Genomic DNA, 14,670 nt, shown 5'->3' with positions numbered 1-14,670 from the left:
GAGATTGAAAGGTTTCTTGACGATATGCCAGTAGCGGAGGGGGGTCTCTACTTCGTAATGCCACTCAGCATAGGGACATGGAATGTGAAAGGTTTAAACTCACCGCAGAAACGCCAGAAAGTTTTGAAGTATATAAACGATCACCAACTGGATGTGGTGGGTCTTCAGGAGACTCATTTGGCTCGCAGGGATGAGACTCGCCTAAAACATAAGCACTTCCCCCTTATCTATAGATCGTCCGCTTCCATGAAGCATAGAGGGGTGGCCCTTCTCTTTCGCTCTGCCCTCCACTTTCAGCCCATGGGTATGCGAAGTGACAAGGAAGGTCATTGGTTGATGGTCAAGGGTCTGATGCATGGTAAACTGTGCACCATTGTAGTTCTCTATGCCCCGAATGCAGGCAAAAATAGCCGTCCGGGAATTTTTTGATCTCAACCCAATAATCGATACATCGGTATTCACAACATGGGGCGCTTTTAAGGCATCGGTGAGGGGCACCTGCTTAGCCCTCAATGCTAACCTCAATAAGCTGCGGCAGAGGGAGCGGGAGGAGCTGGAAGCGCAGCTCGCCACTCTTGAGCAAGCGCATAAACAGAACCCTACCAGATTAACCCTTCGCCCATTGACGGCGGTTAGGGGGAAGCTTAGGGCCCACTATAACAACAGAGCGTAATTTACTCTGCTGAAACTGCGGCACCTATCCTACTCCCAGGGGAACAAAGTGGGAAGACACCTGGCTCGACAGCTCTGGGACAAAAGGGAGAAGGAATATATAGGGGGTATTCGAGATGGAATGGGGTCTATTCAGCATCGGGACGAGGCCAAAGCTGATCTCTTTGGACGTTTCTATGCCGCGCTCTATGCGGGAGAGGCCCTTGATCCTGAGAAACAACGGGGCTACCTAGGCGGCCTTCCTCTGCCCCAGGTCTCTAAGGAGTGGAATGAGTTACTCGCTGCCCCATTTACTAGGGCTGAAGTCTTGGACGCCATTAGAGCTCTGAAGCCCCATAAGGCTCCTGGGCCAAATGGCTATACAGCTCTTTTCTACCAGACCTTCGCGACCGAGGTGAGCGATTTTCTGGTTTCGCCTTTTTAATGACATGGCAGAATCCGGAATAACGTCGGGTTCAATGGCCGAGGCCGTGATTTCGATTATCCCCAAGTCGGGGAAAGACCCGTCCAAATGCTCCTCACATAGACCAATAGCCCTCCTCAATATAGACGCCAAGCTGTATTCCTCCATCATTGCAGGCAGGCTCCAAGACCTCATGCCGGCGCTCATTCATCCAGACCAATCTGGGTTCATTAAGGGGCGTCAGACCCATGATAACACAAGGAAAGTCATACATTTAATAGAGAAGGCTAATAGATTCAGAATCCCGGCAGTCCTGGTGGGCCTTGATGCAGAAAAGGCCTTTGACCGGGTGGACTGGGGCTTCCTGTTTCATACCTTGGCCGCCTTTGGCTTCTCGGCTAAATTTCTATCGATGGTGAGAGCGAACTACAGCAGCCCCCGATCTAAAGTGACGGTTAATGGCCACCTGTCAGCATTTTTCTCGCATTCCCGAGGCACCAGACAGGGCTGTCCCCTCTCCCCCTGCTCTTCTCTCTGAGTATTGAGCCATTGGCGCTGGCTGTACGGGAGCACGAAGGGATTCATGATCTTCCCTTTACGGGGGACCAGCCCAAGATTACCCTATTTGCTGCTGACGTTCTCCTATCTATTGCGGATCCAGCTCACTCTCTCCCTGACGTCCAGGAGGTCCTGTTGCGCTTCAAGGAGGTGGCCAGCTTCAGGGTTAACTATGATAAATCTTACGTTCTCAACCTCACGCTCTCTTTGGCGGAGTTGAACCGACGGCGGCCACTCACGCCGCTGCCATGGACCTCCAAATCCATCCTGTACCTGGGGATCCATCTGACCCCTACGATAGGGAAATTGTACTCCGCGAACTTCCCCCCATTACTGGCAAAGATTTGGGGAGACCTGGAGCGCTGGAAGCCGAAGTACATATCGTGGCTGGGTAGAATTCATGCGCTTAAAATGGTTCTTCTCCCCAAGTTCTTATACCTCTTCCAGGCGCTCCCTATACCCTTGGAGATGGACTTCTTCCGGCGTCTCAAAACACAGATGCTTTGTTTCGTCTGGCATGGGGGTCGGGTGCGTTTTTCCTTTGCTACTCTCCGTCGGCCGCGGAGGGAGGGGGGAGTGGGCCTCCCCGACATGCATCTATACTACAAAGCCGCGCAGTTACGGGTCTTGGTGGAGTGGTCCCAACAGACCTCGGAGAAACACTGGCTGCATATGGACAGAAGTGTGGCGGGGAGAACGATATGGGATTTGGCGTGGAAACCTAAGGGAGACAGGCCCCGGAACATGTACATTAGTACCCCCACCGGCACTACCCAGAAGGTCTGGGACTCGGTGTCTGGTGATGAGCGATGGACTTCGTTCCCGTCTCCCTTTACGCCAATCCACTTTAACCCAGCCTTTCCGCTGGCGCTACGGGAGGGCCCTTTCGATGTCTGGAGAGAAGGGGGGTGCCGTGCCCTCACACACTTGTTTCATGGCCATACCCCGCTCACCTTTGACAACTGTTTGCGGGACTACGGAGTCCCACTGTCTGAACGATTCCACCATGTACAACTGCTCCATTGAGCCTTATCGCCCGCGGTTGGCGATGGTACCACGAGGCCTCCCGCTCCCTTTGAGGCCTTCCTCTTGCAGACCTCCACCATGAGGGGTGCTGTCTCCTTCATTTATAACCTCCTACTTGATTCCGCCGTGTCACCGCATCCTCGTTATATGGGTCTCTGGGAGGAGCTCCTCGGGCGCGACATTTTGGATGTGGAGCACCTGTGGCGGGACATCGCTGCGCATAATCACTCGGTGGAGCTACGGGAGGCCCATCTTAAGACCCTCATGGACTGGTACTTGTACCCTGCCAAATTACATCGAATCTTCCCAACCTCTTCTGATAGATGCTGGAGGGGCTGTGGCCTGCTGGGGGATTTCCGCCACATCTGGTGGGACTGCCCGGTCATCCGCCCATATTGGGAGGAGATCCTGTCCCATATCAAAGAGATTTTGGGATACCCGCTAGCTGACTCGATGGCCCATGTCCTGCTGGGTCTTCGGGACCCGGATCTCAAGCACCAGACTCGATCGGACAAAAAGATCTGGTGGCTGTGTATCGGAGCGGCCAAACTCACTCTAGCTGCAGCTTGAAAGAAACCGGAGGCTCCAGCGATCTCCCTGTGGCATGCAAGACTGTGGAAACTGTTAAGCATGGAACGCATGGCGGACATTTTTTTGGGCAACTTCAAAAACTTTATGTTCCGCTGGGGCCCTTTGGTCCGCTTCCTTTCCAGGGGGTCTACCGTCCGTTGTTTGCCCGTCCACGGTGCGAGCTCTCCATCTATTTCAGGTTTGAGTGTTGCGATCTGGAAGATTGACTGAGAGGATATTGTCACCACCACTGGGGGGAGGGATGGAAGGGGGGGTGTTCTTTTTTCTTCTTTGATTTGTGTTCTAGTGACATCCTAAACAATAGCTGAGGCACAAAGAGACCCAATGCAACATGCGATAAGTGTCCGTTTCGCTAATTCTGGCCTCACTGAGCTACCCACCCCACCATGACTCTTGATCTGTGGCTCCTCTTCAACCATGACCTGGGAATGTCTTACTGCTTATTTGGACTGCTCTTTCGGGCTAGATTGTGATTGCTCCCTAACCTCCTGCCTTCTTGGTTCCTGCCTCTATGATTGCCCCCTGCGTGGGAAGTTGTGCGGGAATGTCACATGTTTTCTTCTCTTTTGTGTCTTTAACAAAACACAAAATAAAGTTAAAAAAAAATAAAAATAAAAAATAAATTCTCGCCATAACAGTCTCACAGGGTCTTAGCTAAAGCCGACCTTTCAATTTGAAACAGCTGACAAGACTGCTGAATCCAGGACATCAGCACTTTAAAGGGAAGGAAAGTAGCTACAAATTTGTATGAAACTAGGCAAACAACCTTTTTAACAATGTGGGAATGTTGCAGTATTATCTTACCACTGAGAGGCCATAGGGCTTGTTGTATGCTCACTTGGATTGTACTACAAGACACCTAAATAGCACAGTGTGTGCCCGAAGGCCTTATTCACTTTGAAACCACCTCTGGTGTTTCTCATAGATCTTCCTGGCATCTGTAGGGGTAGCACAATTTTCCTTCACATAAACGTCCAAGCCAGAACTCCTTCACTTTTGGTTAATACACAAGCTGCAGCTCATGTAACAGCAAATCTCAACATACACGTTAATGAATCGAAGAAATGTGGAACGTGTGCATTACGTATGCATTAACAAATTGTTCATTTCCGTCCCCCCAAGAACGCTTCTATACATCCACCTGCACCCATCCATCCACACACACATCCAGCAATACAGCTACCTAGGACCAAAATGCCCTCCGTTTCTATCTGCCCATTGTTCCATACATTCACCAATGCTTCCACCCATCCATAAACCTTCTTAACCACTCATTAAACCATTCACCATATACACACTCTCAATTGTTTTCTATAGATTGTATTAATCCATTCACCCACCCACAATCACATCCATCTGTCCATCGATCTTTAGAGCAGCTCATCCACTTCCACCTAGCTGCCCCAAATAATAACAGAAACATCAAAATGATTTAACATGTTCAAGATAAATTACAATAGCGGGGTACTTGGTTAAAAAGACCCTTAATGACTCTAAGAAGAAGATTTTACCATTTCTTCCCTTCTACAGACTTTAACACGCCTTCGTATTAAACACTTATTGTAAGTACCATTATTGAACCTTAAACATATGGTCTATTTTAGCTGTACTCTACAATTCAATTTTTGTTTATAAATACAATTTCATGATTTTTATGTCAACCTTTTTCCGTTATCTGACTTAATTCCTGCATCTCACAACCGTTCTTACCTTTAAAAACCTTTAACCCAATTTTGTCTGTGAATACCAGACTTGAGTGTTAAACCTGTCAGGGACCTAAAAGTACACCAAAATCTGCAGTAACAACCTTAAATACTATAAAAATAATTAGGATGGGTCAAAGTTATCCCAGTGTATCCTCTTCAAGGAATAACAGCGATAGCTGGCAATGTTCGGTCAGGCTGCTCAAAATCCAACTGCTTTTTCCACTTGTCACAGTGGCAATTAGTAACTGCTCTAATGGCCACAACTCCTGTATGGGCCGGGATGCCCTCCACCCCTCCCAACACCAATTCCCCATGAGAGGAGACAGACACAGCTTTGAACTTTTGGAAGGTGGGGGGGCCTTACCCCTCCCCGGCCGTATTTATTAAAATATGAAACAAAATTTAAAACTTTAAATTAAAACGTTTCATGAATCATGTACAATTTTAACTTCCATTACATTTTGATGAAGACAAGTTTTTGGCTAACCTTAACAAATCTCTAATACAAAGGTTTCCTAGCCGAGTCTAGCATCCTGCAAATGCATAACATTCTAAGATAAAATTGTACAACCTAGCATTAAGGGCCAATGGCAAGGTCTTAACCGGTGTCAGATCCCTACTACCAAATTCCCGCCCTCACGGTGTGAGTGGCGCATGCGCAGAGGACTTTACCCTCGCAGCCAACTGTAACTTCCCTTGTCGTGGGGGCCCCCTTTCACTCGACGCCATCTTAAGGTAGTCCGAGTTCTCGTGCGAGGTATCCGTAAGAAGGACAGCGTGGACCCCCCCCTTCCCCACACTCTCTTCCGCCGGAGCGGATATCCGGCCCCCGGGAAATTCGTAGGAGGGGCATATATCCGTCTCCCCCTGGGAGGGGCCTATGGCCGTCTCCCCCTGGGCGACCCATCCGTAGTGGGTGCCGCCCCCCGTGGGAGGGGCCAATGGCCGCCTCCCCCCGGGCGCTCCCATCCATACTGGGTGGCGCCCCCCCTAGGGACCTTGAAATCACTGCTCACCGATCATGACCTTACTGCCCGACCAAAATAAATACAACAGTTGTTTTACCTACTAAGGAAAGAAAATACGCCTAATCTGTAACAGCTTGACAATTCACCAAATTTGACATTGCTACAAAGGGAAAAAAGTCCTAAAGCACAATACAATCTTTATTTATTTAATCCATTCGTCTATACTTCTACAAAGGAAAAAAGGCCTACAAGCATCTATTAAATCAAAGGCATACATCCATGATGCAAAATTGACTGTATCTTTTTATTACATTCAAATAATCACCAACAATTACTTTATTCCACAAACATTGCAAACAGGGGCTGGTGGGTGGGTCAAAAAATGCAGCTTGTTCCCTAGACGGCTCATGAGCGACGAGTGGTGCAGCCTTCAGAGCACTGGAACAAGAGGAAGCTTCGTTGGATTCCCGCTCTATTTATCCATCTGCGGGAGGGCGGGGGCCCACCTCAGGTACGCCCATCCGTGCACGGACTTCCGGGCGGGTGTCTGGGCCAACCTCATCTGGGCGGGAGGGGCATGCTCCGGCTCCGCTGTTTCGGGCATACCAGCCGGGACACGCCCCCCGCCCACAATGGTTTCCCGGGGGATCGAGGCACCCATCCACACGTTCGGGGGGACCGAGTGGTCTTCCCTTTCCATATGGGCCGGGATGCCCACCACCCCTCCCAACACCAATTCCCCATGGGAGGAGACAGACACAGGTTTGAACTTTTGGAAGGCGGGGGGGCCTTACCCCCCCCCCGGCCGTATTTATTAAAATATGTAACAACATTTAAAACTTTAAATTAAAACGTTTCATGAATCATGTACAATTTTACCTTCCATTACATTTTGATGAAGACAAGTTTTTGGCTAACCTTAACAAATCTCTAATACAAAGGTTTCCTAGCCGAGTCTAGCATCCTGCAAATGCATAACATTCTAAGATAAAATTGTACAACCTACCATTAAGGGCCAACGGCAAGGTCTTAACCGGTGTCAGATCCCTACTACCAAATTCCTGCCCTCACGGTGTGAGTGGCGCATGCGCAGAGGACTTTACCCTCGCAGCCAACTGTAACTTCCCTTGTCGTGGGGGCCCCCTTTCACTCAACACTATCTTAAGGTCGTCCGAGTTCTTGTGCGAGGCATCCGTAAGAAGGACAGCGTGGACTCCCCCCCTTCCCCACACTCTCTTCCGCCGGAGCGGATATCCGGCCCCCGGGAAATTCGTAGGAGGGGCATATATCCGTCTCCCCCTGGGAGGGGCCTATGGCCGTCTCCCCCTGGGCGACCCATCTGTAGTGGGTGCCGCCCCCGTGGGAGGAGCCAATGGCCGCTTCCCCCGGGCGCTCCCATCCATACTGGGTGGCGCCCCCCCTAGGGACCTTGAAATCACTGCTCACCGATCATGACCTTACCGCCACAGGCCGGATAGTTGACCGACTATCCGGCCCCCCCACACCTCCTAAAGGTCATGTCTCCTCAATGCCACTAGCCATGCTACGAAGTCTACTATGAGTAAGTCATTCCCAGCCCTGGACAGGTGCACCCCATCATTCAAATAATTGTGATCACCCCGAATACGCCCATGGGGAATGCTTTGTAAATGAGTGGAGCGAAACAGTTTCCCCATCTTGTTGTTGACCCTCTTTACCGAGTGGTTCAACGCCGACACAGACAAACCCCCCCGCCAAATTCTTCTGGGAATCATGTGGGACCAGGCAATCGTACACCCCGGGAGCCTCTTGGCCAACCAACTGACTGCTGACAATATGTGCTCTACTAACACCCGTCTTCCCAGTCTTACCAAGTCATTGCCTCCCAGATGCACTATGATTATAGATGGCGGTGACCTGTGCCGCCCTAAGAGTTCCTCCACAACGCTCTGAAATTGGTCAAAACAGAGGCCTCCTTTCCCATGGAAGGTCACTCTGAACCCATATTCCTCAGATGCGTGAGTCGCGTCACCTGCCTTGAATATGTCCCCAGCACGCCTCACGTATGAGTGGCCCACGACCCATACCACTCGACCTCCAGTCGGTGATCCTTTCCCGCTGATCCTCTGGTGTTGGGCCGATCCCAATTTTCGCCCCGCGTTACAGGCTTGCGAAACTGTAATTCAAACAAAAGACAACAAGCGTGAGTGCATTTCATCAGTCTTTTACAACATGTGCAGTCGCACATACCTCTTGAAACAGTTCGAGGACCAACGGCCCAACTGTTTCACTTCCTCTGTACACAGACCCCGAGCCGTAGCCTCCGTAGCGGCCCCTATTCGGAATGAGTGGGTCCCAAAATCACACGGGTTCAAGCCCGCCGCTGCAATCGTAATTGCCAGCACCCTCCAAAATTGAAAGCTTGTCAACGGGGTGCCGTCCTTGTGTCTAAGCAGGGTCCCCCCCCCAAGTTGTCAACCTCTGTGCCATGTAGGCCTCCAAATACCTTACTGGACAACCGGGGTTCCCCCGGGCGCGCTGCAGCACCACACTACTCCCCAAAGCCTCCTGGTCTGTCTTTGACCTGGCTATCGAGATCAGCAGAGAATCGCCCCTTATTTGGACGTGATCCCTGCATAGACCTCCCCCCACATCCTTCTTATTCCTCACCACGAGTTCACTTACCCGCATGGCCCCATGCAATGCCAATGCGAAAGCCGCTCGGAACAGAATTACCTCACTGGGTGAGGAGCATGTCTCATCCAGTTTCGCTAGTAGCAAGGACAATCTGTCTAACCCAATCGGGTGCCTTTTATCCTGTCTGCGACCCTCCAGGCGCTGCCAGCCCCGGAGTGCCTTCCTGACTAAGAAAGAACCCGTCGGGTCCCGTATCCCGTGGAGCTGTGCCATGAATGGTATGGCAGCCCTATACCTGTTGGCGGTTGCCGCCGATCGGCCTTCCTTATGAAGTGCCACCAGAAACCGGAGCAAGGACTCTTCCCGCCCCCAGCTATGCCCCCCTACCGGCCCTAAAAAGGCGCAGTATGAACGGAACGCTCCTTCATAAGCTTTCCCCGTCCTGGGCGCTAAACTGGCTGCCACGAGGTCTTGTAGTCCGGGGCACCGATCTGCCATAGTGCTTGTGGGAAAGGTGCCGCCACTAGTTCCGCTGTGGGTAGATAACCCCTGAAAGCCTGCATGTGTGAACGAGAGAGTGCATCAGCTGCATTATTCAGTACACCCGGCACATGCCTTGCCCTGAATTGTACATTCAATCTCATGCATCGCAATACAATTTCTTTCAACAGTCTTAAGATCCACTTGCAGCGTGCAGCCTGGTGATTAATGCACTCGACCACTGTCATGTTGTCTGACCAAAACACCACTGAGCGGTCCCTAAAGTCTTCTGGCCATGCCATCAGAGCCACCCAAATGGGGAATAGCTCCAAGAATCCAATGTTACCTGTTAGGCCGTTTGAGTGCCACCACGCCGGCCATGTCTGTGCTGACCACCGGTTTCCAAAGATTGCGCCAAATCCGGCGCTCCCCGCCGAGTCGGTCCACAATCCCAGTTCGTCCAACGAGGCTGGGGGGTTGTTCCACACCACTCGACCGTTGAAATCCGCCAGGAATGCCAACCAAATGCGCATGTCCTGGCGAACCTCTGCCGACAGTCTAGTGCGGTGGTGTCCTTCCTTAAGGCCCACCATAGCCTGTGCTATGGAACGTGAGAAAGGGCGAGCCATCGGCATCACTCTTAAGGCAAAATTAAGCTGACCCACTGTCTGTTGCAACTGGTGAAGGGTCACCTTATCTTTTTGGAGACATTTTACCAAGGAAGCCCTGAACTTGTCCACCTTCTCAACTGGCAGACGGAAACACCCCTCCACCGAGTCTAGTTCAATCCCCAGAAACTCCAGTGAGGTAGATGGCCCCACCATCTTACCTGGCGCCAATGGGATCCCAAACTCCCGCATGAGTGTGCAGAAGTCCTGCAGCGCTTGTGCACAGTCCCGAGTGCCCGCCGGGCCCAGAAAAAGGAAATCATCCAAATAGTGCATCACCTGTCTATGCCCTGTGGCCTCGGTGAACGCCCATTCCAAAAAAGAGCGAAACATTTCAAAATAGGCACAGGAAATTGAACAACCCATGGGCATACATTTATCCATGTAATATTTCCCTTGAAACGTGAACCCCAGCAGGCGCTGGTCCTGAGGGTGTACCGGGAGCAACCTGAATGCAGATTCAATGTCTGATTTTGCTAACAATGCACTGGGGCCCAGGCGATTCAACAGAACGACTGCGTCATCGAACGATGCATATCTCACTGAGCATACCTCGGGGTCAATAGCCTCATTTACCGAGGCCCCGCTAGGGGCCGATAGATTGTGGATGAGTCTATACTCCCCCGGGTCTTTCTTCGGAACCACTCCTAAAGGAGAACACACAAATTCCGCAACTGGCGGGCAGACAAATGGTCCTGCTACTCGCCCCAAGCTAACTTCTTTCGCTATCTTTCTGGCGGCCACCGCCGGGTTGTGCTGAATAGACAGCTGGTTCTTACAAGAGGGGCTCCCCCGAAAATTGCCCGCCGGGATCTTGAAGCCATATAGAAAACCATTCCTCAAAGTCCCGGCGGACGCATGATCTGGGTATCGGTTCAGCCAGGGGGTCAAAGCCAGGATATCAACGGGCGAAGATGTTTGCTTCCAGGGCACCACATCAATCCTGCTTGGATCCCCCTTTCCTCCCGCACCATTGGTCTTGGATCGGCAACTGGTTTCCGGGTGTGAGGTATTCCCACAGCCCGAACAAGCATGCCGAACCTACACGTTCCTTGAGGCCTGGTACAGGTTCCTTTGTTGAATCCACAACAAACCCCCCGCTTGCCTCCATTCCCGCCAGACCTGGGATGGGGATCCCCCCCGGCGCTCGCCCGAAAGGGCTGCGACGGCTTCTGATGGAATGCCCCAGAGCCACTCGTGCTTGGTACCGACGTACCCGCTGGTCCCGGCAGGAGCTGAGCATGCCATGACACTGTATCCAAACAATCCCATGTCAAGGCCTCGTTAAACTCCTTCGCTTTTCTAAAGGCAACATCGTAACCCTTCCATTAATTTCCCCCGTACATCGCATGGAAATTCATGATCGTGTTCTGATAACATGCTAAGTCAGTCAATACTTCTGGTTTACGCTCCCCAATAATTGCCGTAAAAATAGAAAAGGCCCTAACCCAGTTCACCATGGTCTCATCGACCCTGAATTCCGCCATCTTGGCCCGCCATATGCTGGGGTGCCACAAATCTTTCTGGGTCTTTGCATATTCTAACTCACGATGGTCAGTCAAAACTGAAAACATGTTAATGTACTTATCTCCCACACCATCTCTTTCGTAGCCATGGGAATGTGTTGCGATAAACTTTCCCGCCTTGAAGGTACTGGACCCTCCCCCACCAATGGCAACGCTCTCATACCGGCTTCAGCCGGCTTCCCAGCCGTGTCCGTTGTCTTCGCCCGACCATCAGTCGTGACCCCCATCGCCACCTGCGGGGGAATAGAAGGTACATTCGCCGTCCCGGGATCCCTTGACTGCCGCAACTGCTCAATAATTAATCTGGCTTCTTCAGCCGGGTCTCCCGCAGCCACTGATCCCCCTGCTCCCTTCTTTAGCCATGGTAATACTGCCGCTAACTGAAGTGCTAGTTCAGGGGGCATTTGGTCATCCCCAATTGGCATGATTACTACGGGAATAGGCAAACCCCCATCCGGTCCTGGTACCGGGCTATCTACCGGCACGACGGGGATGTCCGCGCCTGGGCTCGATGGAGTTACCCCTGGGACTGGGACCTCACTGGAACCCGCCCTCCCCTTCTTCTTCTTACCCTTATCCCCCGGGGCGACGTTCGGCAAGGCCGGTCCTATGACTCTTTTAGGCCGCCCCGAGGGGGCATTCTGGGCCGCCACCTGTTTCCTGATGGCTGCTAAGCCACGACCGAGCTGATCAACTTTACCCAACTTTCGGTCCATCACCGCCACTTGGTTCACCAAGGTGCGTAGCATCCTCTCCATCTCGGAGCTCTTTCCCGCTTTCTTGCCAGGCATGACTTCGATCACTCCGTCCGATTTGACCCGCAAGGGTGACTCGATCTCCGACACGCCTGATACTGAAAGAGAAAAACAAAGATTACAAGTTCTCAAAAAATGCAGCTTGTTCCCTAGAGGGCTCACGAGCGACGAGTGGTGCAGCCTTCAGAGCACTGGAACAAGAGATAGCTTCGTTGGATTCCCGCTCTATTTATCCATCTGCGGGAGGGCGGGGGCCCGCCTCAGGTACGCCCATTCGTGCACGGACTTCCGGGCGGGTGTCTGGGCCAACCTCTTCTGGGCAGGAGGGGCGTGCTCCGGCTACGCCGCTTCGGGCATACTAGCTGGGACACGCCCCCCGCCCACAATGGTTTCCCGGGGGATCGGGGCACCCATCCATACGTTCGGGGGGACCGAGTGGTCTTCCCTTTCCATTATGTTGTGTATGGTGGTATACTTAAAGCCATCACCGTTAGAGTACAATGCAGTAAAAGCAAGCACAGTGTCACTGTTCGTCAAGAAGGTCCTTGCAATGCCACTATAAAATATAAAATTCAACCATTGCCTCCCACCAAAAATTAAGTATGTGCTTTGCTGCATGAAAAAGGTGAGTGAGTTAGTGTAAGGTTCTGGAAACGGGTTTGCAAAAACAGAGAGGAACCATTACAATAAACATATGAACCATCCCTCTTGAAGATATCAGAGGGATCAAAAGTCCCCACTCAAGTCGACTTGTGGATAACACCAATTCTAATTATGCAAAGCTGCTGCTGTAGGGGAGCCCGCGTTGGAGCTGAAGGGTTCATAGACATTTCCTGAAACCCTGACTGTTTTATCAATATGAGGGCTATTTGGGTGTCTTCGTGTCTTTCCTTATTCCGTCTGCACAGTCACGGGCAAGAGCAGGAGGTTATGCTGCCTCTCCAAAGGTACACACTGTGAGTGAAATTCAAAGGAGCCATGCCAGTGTCTGTATAGTATACGTAACAAAAGTGTTAATGGACTCACCTTCACTGAACTGTAAAGCTGGCACCATTTTGTGTGACGTGGCTCTGAGTGGGTAATGTGATGCAAGAGGCATATGAATGATTAGTGGTTTTAGTGCAGAAGATCCAGGGCAGGTTCCAGGATTTTTGGGGCCACGGGCAAAAGGGAATATGCGAGGCCCCTCTAATTTACATAAGTGACACCTTCTGGGCTCAGGAAGATTCTTTGTGTAGACTCTTCCAGGGGCGTAACACAGGCCCCCACAGCCCATGCGGTGGGGGGGCCCCTAGCTCCAAGGGGCCCCCTCAGCACTGAACTCTGTCCAGAAGAGCTCCTGATTGAGCCCGGAGAGGCCCCCCCTAAGTACCGTGCAGGGAGGCCCCCTCACTTTTCGTTACGCCAGTGGACTCTTCCAGGGCCGTAGCTCCTCCTCTCATTCACATACAAGCACCTTTTTTACAGCTCATATTGGGCTGAAGGTGTGAGAATTGCTGGGGGGCTGAGAATTAAAACTGTGGGGGCGCTAAAGTGCTTGACAATAGGTGTCCTGCGGTGTCTCTGAATGGGCAGCCGGACAGGAGCCCGAATTGCAGTACAAACCTGCAAAGTGTGTTTCCCTGCAACTTAGACAAGAGGAAGTGTCCCTCTACACTAGGCCTTCTCACACCATCCCGGAGAGGCCCAGGCAGAGATCCCCTCCCATGGGCCCAATTGTAAAGAGACACCTTACTTTCAATTGGATCCGCAGGGGTATATCAGGATCGGTGTGGTGTAGCAATTGTGGGGGGCCCCATGCTGGTAGGCTGAGTGGGAGACCCTGAGCAGCTGCCCACACTGCCCATGCCTAGCGCTGGCCCTGAGAAGATCAAAGATATAAAAATGCTTGAGCATCCCTAGCAGAAAAGCCGACTGTGGACTGCTGGGCTCTGAGGCTTCTTGCATGGTAACAGCTGTGTACTTTGCCCTTTAAGCAGTTGGCTCTGTCTGGCTGCTCAATAATGTCGCTAGTCTAAGCACTGCCAGTATGACACTAAGGGACCGATTTACAGAACTAATCTGAGATAAAATCCATAACGTACTACTTTTGGTATTCCTAGAAGGCATTTAGTGGTAGTAAAGTTAGGACTCCAAACTTTACTACTACTAAACGGAGACAAAATCCTAACTTTACGACTTTCGGTATTCACAAAAGGCATTTAGTAGCAGTAAAGTTAGGAGTCCTAACTTTACTACTACTAAATGCGTTCTGTAAATAACAAAAGTTTTAAGTTTAAGATTTTATCTCAGTTTAGTAGTAGTAAAGTTAGGAGCCCTAACTTTACTACTACTAAAGGCCTTCTGTGAATATCAAATGTAGTAAGTTTAGGATTTTATCTCAGATTAGTTCTGTGAATCTGCCCCTAACTGATTGATATGGTAGGTTGCACCTATTGCCACTGCCCATATACTACAATTACCCGAATAACGGATGAAAGGTAAGTGAGAAAATAACCGAAATAGAGTTTCACCCAGAAATAACAACAGACTTGGGGGTCACCCTAGGTTTGATAAATTCCCTTATCTAGTTATATGATAACTTGATAGATTGCTTCAACATTCAATGCTTTGTGGTTGCTTGTAATCACCCTCATGCATCAAATTATAGATGGGTGAACTAATAAACTATAACGGCGTAGTGTGCACTATAGTGTACACT

Source organism: Lissotriton vulgaris, chromosome 6 (genome assembly GCF_964263255.1).
Source record: "Lissotriton vulgaris chromosome 6, aLisVul1.2, whole genome shotgun sequence".
NCBI classification, from domain to species: domain Eukaryota; kingdom Metazoa; phylum Chordata; class Amphibia; order Caudata; family Salamandridae; genus Lissotriton; species Lissotriton vulgaris.
Note: the sequence above shows the minus strand (reverse complement) of the source record.